Source organism: Pogona vitticeps, chromosome 3 (genome assembly GCF_051106095.1).
Source record: "Pogona vitticeps strain Pit_001003342236 chromosome 3, PviZW2.1, whole genome shotgun sequence".
In the NCBI taxonomy this organism is placed as follows: domain Eukaryota; kingdom Metazoa; phylum Chordata; class Lepidosauria; order Squamata; family Agamidae; genus Pogona; species Pogona vitticeps.
In genome coordinates, this window is record NC_135785.1 from 69,455,142 (window position 1) to 69,466,568 (window position 11,427).

General features: G+C 42.0%; 1 long non-coding RNA gene across 1 annotated transcript in view; it reads left to right on the forward strand.

Annotated features, from left to right (window-relative positions):
* Positions 1-11,427, forward strand: part of LOC144588384 (uncharacterized) — a 47,374-nt gene that overhangs the window by 1,269 nt on the left and 34,678 nt on the right. The gene's annotated exons all lie outside the window — the stretch shown is intronic.

The window sequence follows — 11,427 nt, forward strand, 5'->3', positions numbered from 1 at the left end:
TGCAATTCTGGGGGGAGGGGGAAGCAACTAGTTATGTTCCTTGTTGCACTGCTCATTAAGTTTTTTGTTGTTACTTTTTACTACTTTAAGCTGGGTAACTTAGCTTTCATATGGGAATCACATAAATCCTGAAAATCCTGTCAAAACTCTTGGCCCCTAAAATTGTACATCAGAAGGAACAAGTGAAAGTAAACCAAAATATTGCTGATTGCAATAGTAACTTCTGCTCTAATCATTATGTTACTTTTGAAATGCAACTTTTAAACACCCTCATTATCCAAAAGCAAGTAGTTATAGGTAACTGCATTACTTTTAACTGATTCCTTCCAAGGCTTGACAATGACTAAACCACTGGCTGACATCTAGTTGGCACAACTATGCCATATAAATCATTATGATGTAATCACCAGTGCTGCTAAAGGCTCCCTTTTGTGCTAGGGATGGCTTTGGGAGCCTCGGAATGAGGCAGGAGCCTTTAGAATTCGAAAACAGCCAACAGTAGTCCTACTCCCAGATCGAGATTGCTGATGGTAATGTTCTGATATCAAAGGCTCCCGCCCCCATCCTGAGGCTCCCCAAGACTTCCCCAGGACAAAAAGGGTCCCTAAGGAGCCTCAGAACCTGAAAGTGGGGAGAATAGGATATTTTAAATGAAACCATTAAGTAAAAAAATTAATGTTGCTAAATGATGACATCATCACCATTTATGCCCAGCAGAATTGCCCGACTGGATTTCAGTAGGTTTTGGGCATGTCTGAAGCCCAAAGAGATGTCCTATTAGAAACTGAACACTTTATATGATCAAATTGATGTGCTGAGAATCTGAGTTGAATTGATTTGAAACCACTCCTTCCTTCCTGTCGCTTCATTTGTTGGTCCCCTTGCCTTCCTTCACCTTTTTCTGTTCTGTTCTCTGATGATAGACATGTAGAGATGTAGCTACATGACATGACTGCAAAAGAAGAAAGCCATGAACTATACATATAAGGGCCATTTGTTTCTTTGTTTGCTTTCTTCAACCAAGAAATATCCACTGATCATTTTTCCTTTTCCAAGGCAAGTGGTGAGACTGGGCAGACCTTCCCACATGTTTTCCCACACTAAATGGGAATAATCAAATCCCAAATCCCAACAACCAGATCTACAGTAACTGTGTATGCAGCTAAAAGGGAAGTGTGTCCCAGAGAGGGGCCAATAAATAAAGATGTATGATTTGCACCACCTTTTGGAATAAATCACCCAACACAGGACTCTATGTGCAGTGCCTGCCCAACCAGAGCTTGAAAGTAATGTGCTAAAAGTAATGACGCTGCCTGCAGTGACATACTGTTTGGAATAACATGGGGAGGGCACACTATTTATTTTGCATTTTGATGTATTAGTTGCCGAAGGTATTGCTTCTGTGTTACAGCAAGTAGTGCTCACTCATCATTGCTTGTTTGGGAAAAGGAGTAGAGTTGCCTGCTCTCTGGACACTGAGTGAAATTTCCTGGAATTCTTGTATTTCTCTTGGTCTTTAGATGGGGAGACAAATCTTCGGCCAAGCAGTACTGGAGGAAAACATTTTATTTTTATGTATGTGCTGGACACCCATCCTTCTGACACTAGGACTCCTTAGCACTTGTGCATGTGTCTTGTGCTTCATCACCACATCCAAAAAATCAAGAACAAAGGGCAAAGAGAGCTAGCGGGTGCTTGCACTCTCAACCCATTCCCAGTTGGCTGCTCATGCTGTGTGATGGGGTGTGTGTTTTGTTTGCACAACCTTGGCACACCAAAAAGCCAGGAGGGAGGGGACAGCACTGGGAAAGACCTGGTGAGTGCCCAGTGGCCAATCATGCTACTTGATGCAAGGCAAAGAGGGCACTTCTTGTTGCAGAAGCAGGCAGGAGTGACATAGGTCCTGGAAAAACAAAACTCTCTCTGGGGTGTCAGTGAAATTTCACAAGCCCCAGAAACTGCACAGGGCCTGGGAAAATGCATCCTCCGTGCCATGTGCTGTAAGGTAAAGACATACATTTTGGGAGCTCTAACAGAAATGATGGCAACTATTGTAACTACTGGGAGCATATTGCAGCCCAAAATGGAATTTTCATGACTGTGTGGTTATCATATTACATGACTATCTAAGTTTTATCTGAGTTTTGGGACTATCTACCTGGATCCTCTTCATGCTTGTTTCTACATTCAGCTGACCCAGATACAGTTCTGGAACCCCTTCTGAAACCTTACCTGCCTTACTTCTGTGACATCACAATGGCCTGTCCTTTTCTCAGGTTCTGGCCCTGAATTCTCAGACAATGGGATGCTACTGGTTTGAAGATTCTAGGCAGGAAAAAGTATGAGCTACATGGCAGGAAAAGGCGTAATGATGCCTTGGGAGCACATCCAAGCACCTCACACCTGGACACAAGCATAGGTGAATGTACCCCCCCCCCCAAAAAAAAGGATATGAGCCACAGAAGGCACATTCATTGGGAAAAATATTTATGACTTGTTTTTGCAAAGTCTAACAAGTGATCTTCCTCCACCTAAACTGGAAAGAAATGGGGCAATGTCACCTCGCCCAGCATGTGTGCTTCTAGAGATAGATTTGTGCATCAAAAATGAAGTATTCAGTGTTTTTCGTCTTTCTTTCTAAGCATCTAGTAGCGTTGTTCATTTTTCAAATTGAGCGTAAGAATCCATGTCCTTTTATTAAAAGTTACTACTGTTGATCATGACCATACCAAATTGATTTTTTACTAGCTTCCCATAACTGGATCTGAGCTGGCAGTGCTTTAGACATTTTACTTTGGAAGAAATGTCAAGTATGCGTTCGTCTCCCTGACCGCAGCTCAATTCAAACAAACCAGACTAGACATCTAATAATCAGTGTTATTCATTTTAAAATGGCTCCTCAGTGAAACAGCACATAACTTGTCACTGGTCTTTCATGCTGTAGCCAACAAGATATATTGGGAAAGAGGGAGCTAGTGATCTTTCTTTCTCTGTTAACGGCACTATGCATTTTATCATATAAAACCACGGAAGACCTTCAAATGAAGTATGTCTCCAACTCTCCGTATTGGCTTTCATTTTCTTTTTTTCTTGTTCTTCAGACCGCCAGGATTTTCCTATTATTGGAAGCAGGGGAGCTACATACGATCCAACATTACAAAGCCTGAAAGTCAATTAGAACTAATTGTTTGGGGTTAGTCTATGAAAACAGTATGGTATGCTGTATTTACAGTCCTTTGCCAAAGTAAAGAACAAAAGGTAGCTTACAGAGTTTTGTTTCTCACAGGAAAATTTATACTTAAAGCTTAATTTCTAGCAGACTTGGTTGAAAGATGGGCTAGTCCTAGAAGCACTCTGTGAGGTCCCAAACCAAAGCTGTTTCATGGTTAGTGGTTCTTTCTCTCTTTTATTTGGTTGCATCCTGGAGGGCTCTTTCTTTCTCTCTAGCTTCAGAAAACTTTGGAGTCCCAAAATAAAAGCTGAAGAGACCATTGTTTTTCAGTTCAAAAGCAGAACCCCACCTACAGCTCGTTCCTCATTGACACACACACACCCATAATGTGTCACAGAAGGAGACTTTGCACATGAAACTGTCTCTTTCTGTGACCTATAAAAGAGATGACATTTGTCCATAGGATTTAGCACAAACAACCTTGACCAGGTTGAACGGTCAAATAGGGTGATTAGTTTAAACATATGAATTATTTTTCTATTCTTCCCTAAGAGAGCAGTCTTTGTTTCAGACTCAGTGTCTGGGAATTTTGAGGGGGAAGATCCCGTAGCTTCTGAAATGTCCCAAGAGTCTTTCTTATTCTGCAGTACCAGAACACCCCCTTAGGATGTCGCTTTTCAGCTGGTGAGTCAAGACCTACTAGGAGATCACAGCCTGGCATAAGGACTGCCAGACGCTGCCTCAAGCAGCCAGATACAGGTGTCGTAAAAGGGCAGCAAACAGTTAATCAAATGCTTGTTCTGGGTTTTTCAGGCTCTTTGGCCGTGTTGTGAAGGTTGTTCTTCCTTATGTTTCACCAGTCTCTGTGGCCAGCATCTTCAGAGGACAGCACTCTGTGCTCTGGTATAGTTCGCTTGGGAGTTGAGTATTTATGGTTGTGAGATAGGCTTTCGTCCTTTTCAGGAAATGGGTGATTAGTGTTTCTTGTTGTAGGTGTATTTATGTATTTATTTATTTTATTTATATCCCACCTATCTGGTCGGTTAAGACCACTCTAGGCGGCTAACAGCATGTATTGTTGTGATAAAGAGGAGAGATTATCTGTCACTATGATTGATGGGTGTCATTAGCTGGTCTTTTGTGTGTAGTGTTTATTATTTGTATTTCTATGGCAATGAATAGGAAGTGGTGCTTGCAGGGTTTTCTGCCTTAAGTGTCAGAAGAGCTTGTCTGCCTTTGGGTATTATGCATCTGGACTTGGGTGGATGAGCAGTGCACAATCTTCTACTCTCCCTCAGGCAGCAAATTGTTTTGAGTCGGCCCTGTTTCATGAGACAGATATGCAGATATGAGAACTTCCAGTAGTCTTGGCATACCAGACCCATCTACCCCACACCTGCAAACTAAGGCATGCAGCTGCTATATATATGCTGTACTAATTTACTGTGAATTAGTTCTTCCTGACTTGCTTTCTATTGCAGATGTGTTAGTCTCTATTTACATTTTTTTATTTATTTGTATTTTTTACCCCACATTTGAATCCTCTCAGGGTATTTTCTTTTCTTTTTCTTTTTTTTAACCCTTACATTTTTTTAAACTGAAACCTCAGCCTAGAAACACATTTAACTGAAAACACAGCCTGCGATGGGTCTGGTTGTATTTATGGAACAACTAAAATGTAGCACATTTGACCACATTAACTATGAACTCGGAATTCAGTTATAGTGAGGAAGGAAAATGAATGGATTCTAGTGTATGTCTAATAAACATGGGCTAGGGAAGGGGAAGAATATACATTCTACAATTTGCCTCAAAGAAGAAATGGAAACAATAATTTAATAGGAAAAAATACCGATGCCAAGCTGGCTATGTGGCTCCCTTGACACACAGCAGGCCTCCATTTTAGTGGTACCCAATCTTGGGTTCCCAGATGTTTTCAGACAAAAATCCTAGAAGTCTTTATCACTAGCTGTGCTGGCCATAATTTCTAGAAGTTGTAGTCTGAGAAGATCTGGGGACCCAAGGCTGGGAACCACTTCTCTATTTGATGATGCCCTGTGTTTAAAGAAGTGTCCATTCAAGTGTGATTTATAAATAAAGAACTTATAAGAAAGAAGATCACGTAGTTTGACTTTCTGGTTAGCACCTGGATAGCAGACTAAGTAGGCATACCTGGTCATAATCTGCTGTGCTTCCATGAGATGTGTTGTAATTCTGTTTAAACTAAAACATTTGTTTCTAATTTTGCAACTGTACATGTCAGGGATGTGGTGGCGCTGCGGGCTAAACCGCAGAAGCCTTTGTGTGCTGCAGGGTCGCTTGTCCCAGCTCCCGCCAACCTAGCGGTTCGAAAGCATGCAAATGCAAGTAGATAAATAGGGACCACCTCGGTGGGAAGGTAACAGCATTCCGTGTCTAAGTCGCACTGGCCATGTGACCACGGAAGATTGTCTTTGGACAAACGCTGGCTCTATGGCTTGGAAACGGGGATGAGCACCGCCCCCTAGGGTCGAACACGACTGGACAAAAATTGTCAAGGGGAACCTTTACCTTTACTTTACCTTTACATGTCAGCTAGTCTATGTAACTCCAAGAACATCAGTTCCCTCTTCTATCATCCTTTTGGGTGAAATAGGTTATAAAAAGAGAGGATGTGCAAGGGGCCACTCTGACCAGAATACAGGAACCATAGTGGGACAGTTATTCAAATATTTAATTGAAATATTTATACTCCGAGGTCCCAGACTGGCTTATGATAGTAAAACAAACATTTAAAACTTCTATTAATAAAAAACAAAAATAAAAAACAGCAGCCCTGTTGTTAGAAACCACCTCTTCGGCAGCCAGTTATTAAGAAAAAGCTTAATTTTGCCTGCTTGCAGAAGATCCTCACCAAATGCACCTCTGAGGGAGAAAGGTCTCCCCTGATGATTTTAAAACCTTGGCATATGCATAGAAGAAGATGCAATCTTTTAGGTACTTTGGACCCAAGTCATTTAGAGCTTTATAGGTCAAAACTAACACTTGGAATTGTGCTTGGAATTGGACCAGATGTCAGTGAAGCTATTGTACACTATACAAGTGACCAGGCATTACATGATCCCTGTAACCAGCCCCGGTTAATAATTCGGAAACTGCATTTTAGACCTGCTGAAGTTTCCAAACATTTTCCAGTGGCAACTCTATATAGAGGATGTTACAGTAATCCCAACAGGATGTATCTAAGGCATGTATCACCATGGCCAGAACCTTCGAGGAATGGGCACAGCTGGCACACTAGTTTTATCTGTAAAAATACACTCCTAGCCACCACTGATATCGGGGCATCCAGACTTAGGGACAATCCCAGGACACACATAATTTTCAGACCTTTTTTTAGGGAGGACTGTAACCCCATGCAGCAGTACTGGAGGCAGTATGTGTGACACATGCAGAGGTTTACTTGATGGTTGTTGTTTAGTCACTTAGTCATGTCCGACTCTTCGTGACCCCATGGACCAGAGCATGCCAGGCCCTCCTGTCTTCCACTGCCTCCCGGAGTTAGGTCAAATTCATGTTGGTAGCTTCGATGACACTGTCCATTCATCTCGTCCTCTGTCGGTTCCTTCTCCTCTTGCCTTCACACTTCCCCAACATCAGGGTCTTTTCCAGGGAGTCTTCTCTTACTTGATTGTACCTTTTAAAAAAATTCCAATGCTGTTTAGTGTATGGGCATTCTAAGATAACATATGATGCCTTAGAGCAGTTTAGAGTTTACAGAGTAGTTAATTGTCATCATCATCATATGCAATCAACTAAATTCTGACTTATGGTGAACGTTTTTTAAGGGTTTGCCTGGTAGAGAGCACTCAGAAATGGTTTACTATTCCCTTTTTCTGGGAGCATGCTGGGGCTCTGCAGCTTGCCCAAGGCTACAGATGCTGGCTCTACTCACAGGAGGCACAGTGGGGAATCAAACTCCTCACCTCTAGCTCTGCAGCCAGATACCTAAACAACTGATGTTTGGTTAATTACTGGCACAGTGGCTAAACTGCTGTCCTGCAGCCAAAACTGTGCACATGACCCAGGGTTCAGTCCCAAGTAGCTAGCTCAAAGTTTTGCCTTCCAAGGTCGGTAAAATGAGAACTAGCTCACGGGGGGTGGGGGGCAATGTGTAATTAACTTGTAAGGAGCCCAGAGAGTGATTTAAGCGCTATGGGGTGGTATATAAGCAGCACACTTCGCTTTTATATATATTACAGCTATAATTACCTAGTTATGTTCACAGTTTTAAAAGCTATTTATTTACTTTTCCTAGATTCCTAAAAATCTGAATGCCACAAGCAGCTAGGCTGTCATGCAAAACAATAGTTTGCCATCCACTTTGCTGTCTGGACAACACCTCAGAACAGAGCACAAGATAATGATACAATCCAGCACTTGAACCATGTGATATTCCTCTCCACCATTTAACGACTGAACATACCCAGGATGATAAATGTAACCAAAAGTTTACAGTTATACAGCAAAAAGAGTCAAGTCATATATCACTGAGTCCTAGTCATAACATAATGTAGTTTAGGGAAGTCATTGGAATAGGGAACTTATTTCAAGTAACTAGATAACTGTACCTAGTTACCTAAAGCTTCAGCCACTACTCTCTGTCACTCCTGATATAATCCGAATCCAGTTTTCCCCACAGTCTGGTTCAACGTTGTGTATATCAGTTGGGAAGAGGAGGAGACAAGGCATGCCGGGCTATGGGGGAGGGATGAATGTTTGTGTACATGTGATTCCTGATCTTCCAGACAACAACAAAAGTGGCCCAGCGGGCCAAAAATGTATATACTCCAGCATTAGAGCACCATTTTTTGAAAAGAAACCTCTAATAGCTATATTATCTACAACTGTTTTGATCTCACCCTAAGATGGAATACAGTAATGTCAACTCTATCCATTCGAGTTTCTCACTAAACTCTTTTTAAAAGGGAAGGAGAAACTGGTAAAAATATGGAAGATAAATGAGAAAGTGAGAGAGTAGAAGAGGGAGAGGGAGAGAGAATTTCTTAGAGGAACGACTGTGCCTATCTCATCTCCAGACTTCCAGCAGGCTTATCTGAGCCATCTGAGTCCAAATCTGTGATTGTCATACACGTGTGATGTATCAGATTGTTCCCCTCTCTTTCAAGCACAGCAACCTTGAGATGCAAATCCATCTTGGTGGTTTCCGCCATCAGATCCCATTGAGCAGTGCTGTGTCTGAGGGCACGTTTTCCTCATGCATTGGCACAAACTGCTTCTTACCAAGAGGAGTCTGGCAAGATTCCAGCTACCCCCTTCCTTTGAAACAGCTTCGTGTCACATTACCTTAGAGTACTGAAGGTCACAACAACAGTTTGTAGGATTTCAAAGCAGAAGGAGAAACACTGCAAGCAAAACCATGAGGAATTTCCTAAATAAGCCCTCATGGCTGATGAGCACAAAGAGCTGCAGTGATTCGACAGACCTCAACATGGAGCCTTCTTGCATGAAAGAGGAGCATCTGCTATATATCAAAAACAAATGTGCTTTTGACCACAAAAATGGCTGCTGCAGTAAAAGAGATCAGGCTATAACTTAAATGTCCATACAGTGAGCCACACTTGTTATACTTACTATAGGTTTTCTGGTAGTCTCCTCAGTTTGCATCCATTTGCCTGATGTTTTGGACTGCTCACAGAGATCATAATAGTACTCCTGAGGGTTTTTTTTTTTCCATTGGCATTCACATAAATCCCTCAAATTTAACTTAACTTGCAAGTATAGATGACCCTGAAGGTACTATAAGAACAGTAGTGGTGGTGATGTGCTACCAACTCATTTCCAGCTATGAATTAGTGACCCCCCAATAGGTCACTAATTCATTAACAGCGCTGCTAAGGCCTTGGAAATTCAAGGCTTCCTTTACTGAGACAATACATTTCTTGCTTGGTCTTTTCATGCTGACTTCAACTTTTTCGGGCATTATTGTCTTTTCCAGTGAGATGTTTCTCATGATATGCCCCAAGTTCAACAGCTTTATTTTAGTCATTTTCTCTTCCAGAGAGGGTTAAGGTTTAATTTGATCTAGAACCCAATGATTTGTCTTGCTGGGTGGCCCATGCTATCCATAAAGCTCTGCTACAATAACACATTTTGAAAGATTTTCCCCACCTGCCAGGTCTCTCAACCTTTCATATCCATAACAAAATCCAGTTGTCGTGAATAACATGTACATGCTTAATTAGGCACTTAAATCCTACCACAGTGATGGGAATGTGTGGTGTGGTTCCATGGGTGTTGTTCTATAGTAACTCCCATTGTACCTTATCATTGGCTTGGTTGGGGCTGATAGGCCATGTAATCCAGTAAAATGACTAGATTGCTCTCATAACTATCCCATTTATTTCACTGGAACTAATTGCTGACTTTCGCTGTATTGCACAGCAACTGATTGCTTCACATTTTCATCTACAGTATGTTCAAAACCAGTGGATCCCAACTGTGGGTCTCCAAATCTTCTTGGACTACAATTTCCAGAAATCCTGACCATCACAGCTAGTGGTGAAGGCTTCTAGGTGTTTTAGTCCAAGACTATCTGAGGGCGCAAGGTTTGGATCCAATGGTCTAAAAACTATTAGCCAATTGCCATGTTCTGGTCTATTAACATGATCAGTGCAACTGCAAGTCTCTTCTTTCTTTTGGTTCCAGAGGGAGTGGGGAGGGAATAGGCAAAAGAAGATGAAATCTAAGGGATAAGATGAATGACAGTTGTGATAAATATTGAAAGAGCATGATATAGTGGATAGAGCTTGGACCATGACTCAAGACACCTGGATTCAGATCCCTTCTCAGAGCTAGCAATGGTAATCTACTCCTTCAACATCTCCTAGCCTTGGAAATTCAATCCCTGTTGAGGTTCTCATGAGGTGGAAGCAATTTTACAGCACATACTGCAGAAGAATGTCTTATTTAGGCATTAGAAGGAATATAAAACTAACATGCAAGAAGTAGGCACACACTACCCCACTACTACCCTCCTAAGCATGGGGTTAACAATCTGAAGTAGACAGCCTCTGTCAGTTGTAGGGCTCGCCATGTAATTTTAAGTGTTTACTTCCCAGTATTCTAATTCACATGGGTGAGATCCAGTGTGGTGTAGTGGATAGAGTGATGGACTAGGACTCAGGAGACCTGGGCTCAAATCCTTTCTTGGTCATGGAAACCCATTGGGGCATAGCAATGGTACAACTACCCTTTAAATCATACATTCCTTGAAACCCTGTTGGGGTTACTATATGTTGGATGCAACTGGTGACATATAACATAACAAATTCACATGGCCAGCACGCCCTATGGATACAGGAGGTTCTCCATTTCAGACTAGTTATTTTCCAGTTGCAGATGATTGAAACAGGAGAGAAAATGTTCCTCTTTTCACCTGTTGATTCAACGTTCTTTTCAATGCCTGAATAGGACTAAAATCTGTTTTACAGTCAGCAAGCTTACCTCTTTCGGACAGGTGACAGCAGACCAGCAGTAGTGATGACTAGGCATGCAAGAGCTGACTCCCTCTCTCAGTGCACCTGAGCCAAGAGACTTCACCTTCCCTATGGCAGCCTGTTAGGTTTTCCAGAAAAGACAAAACACAGTGACACCATCTTACCTGGGACAGGTATCAGATTGGTCCTGGTAAGCAGGAACAGTGGAGTGTATAGGTACCGGGTCCTTTGACTTGGAAATTATTTATGAGGCCTTCCTGTACTGTATTTTGGATCATAAGACAGAAACAGAAGTGTGAAGAGAGGTCAACCATTGGCTAAGAAACCTTATTTACATTATTCAGTCTGCTATGTTGATTTTAGTTTGTCTTATAGCACAAGGCAACAATGGAGACTTATTTGTTTCAGTCCCGTACTGTGGATGGGAAGCATCACAGTGACACTTAGCTGTGTTAGTCACCAGAAGCTGCAGGCTCCAGCCAAGCTCACAATAAACAAACAGAGACAATAGCAATTTGAAGACGGAGTGCCTTTGTACCAGGGCTAGCTGTACCTGCAGAAACAAAGGGGCAATTGAGCTCTGTTGGATGACAGACTGAAACATGAGTTGAAAAAGGCTGAGGCAAAGGAAAATGAACAGGACTTAAAGTTGCATTGTGGAATTGAGGTTTCCTATGGGGGCTGGGAGTAGGGAGTAAGTACACTTTGTTCCTGAAATATGTGAGGATGAAGATAAACTTCAATTCCTGGTTTTAG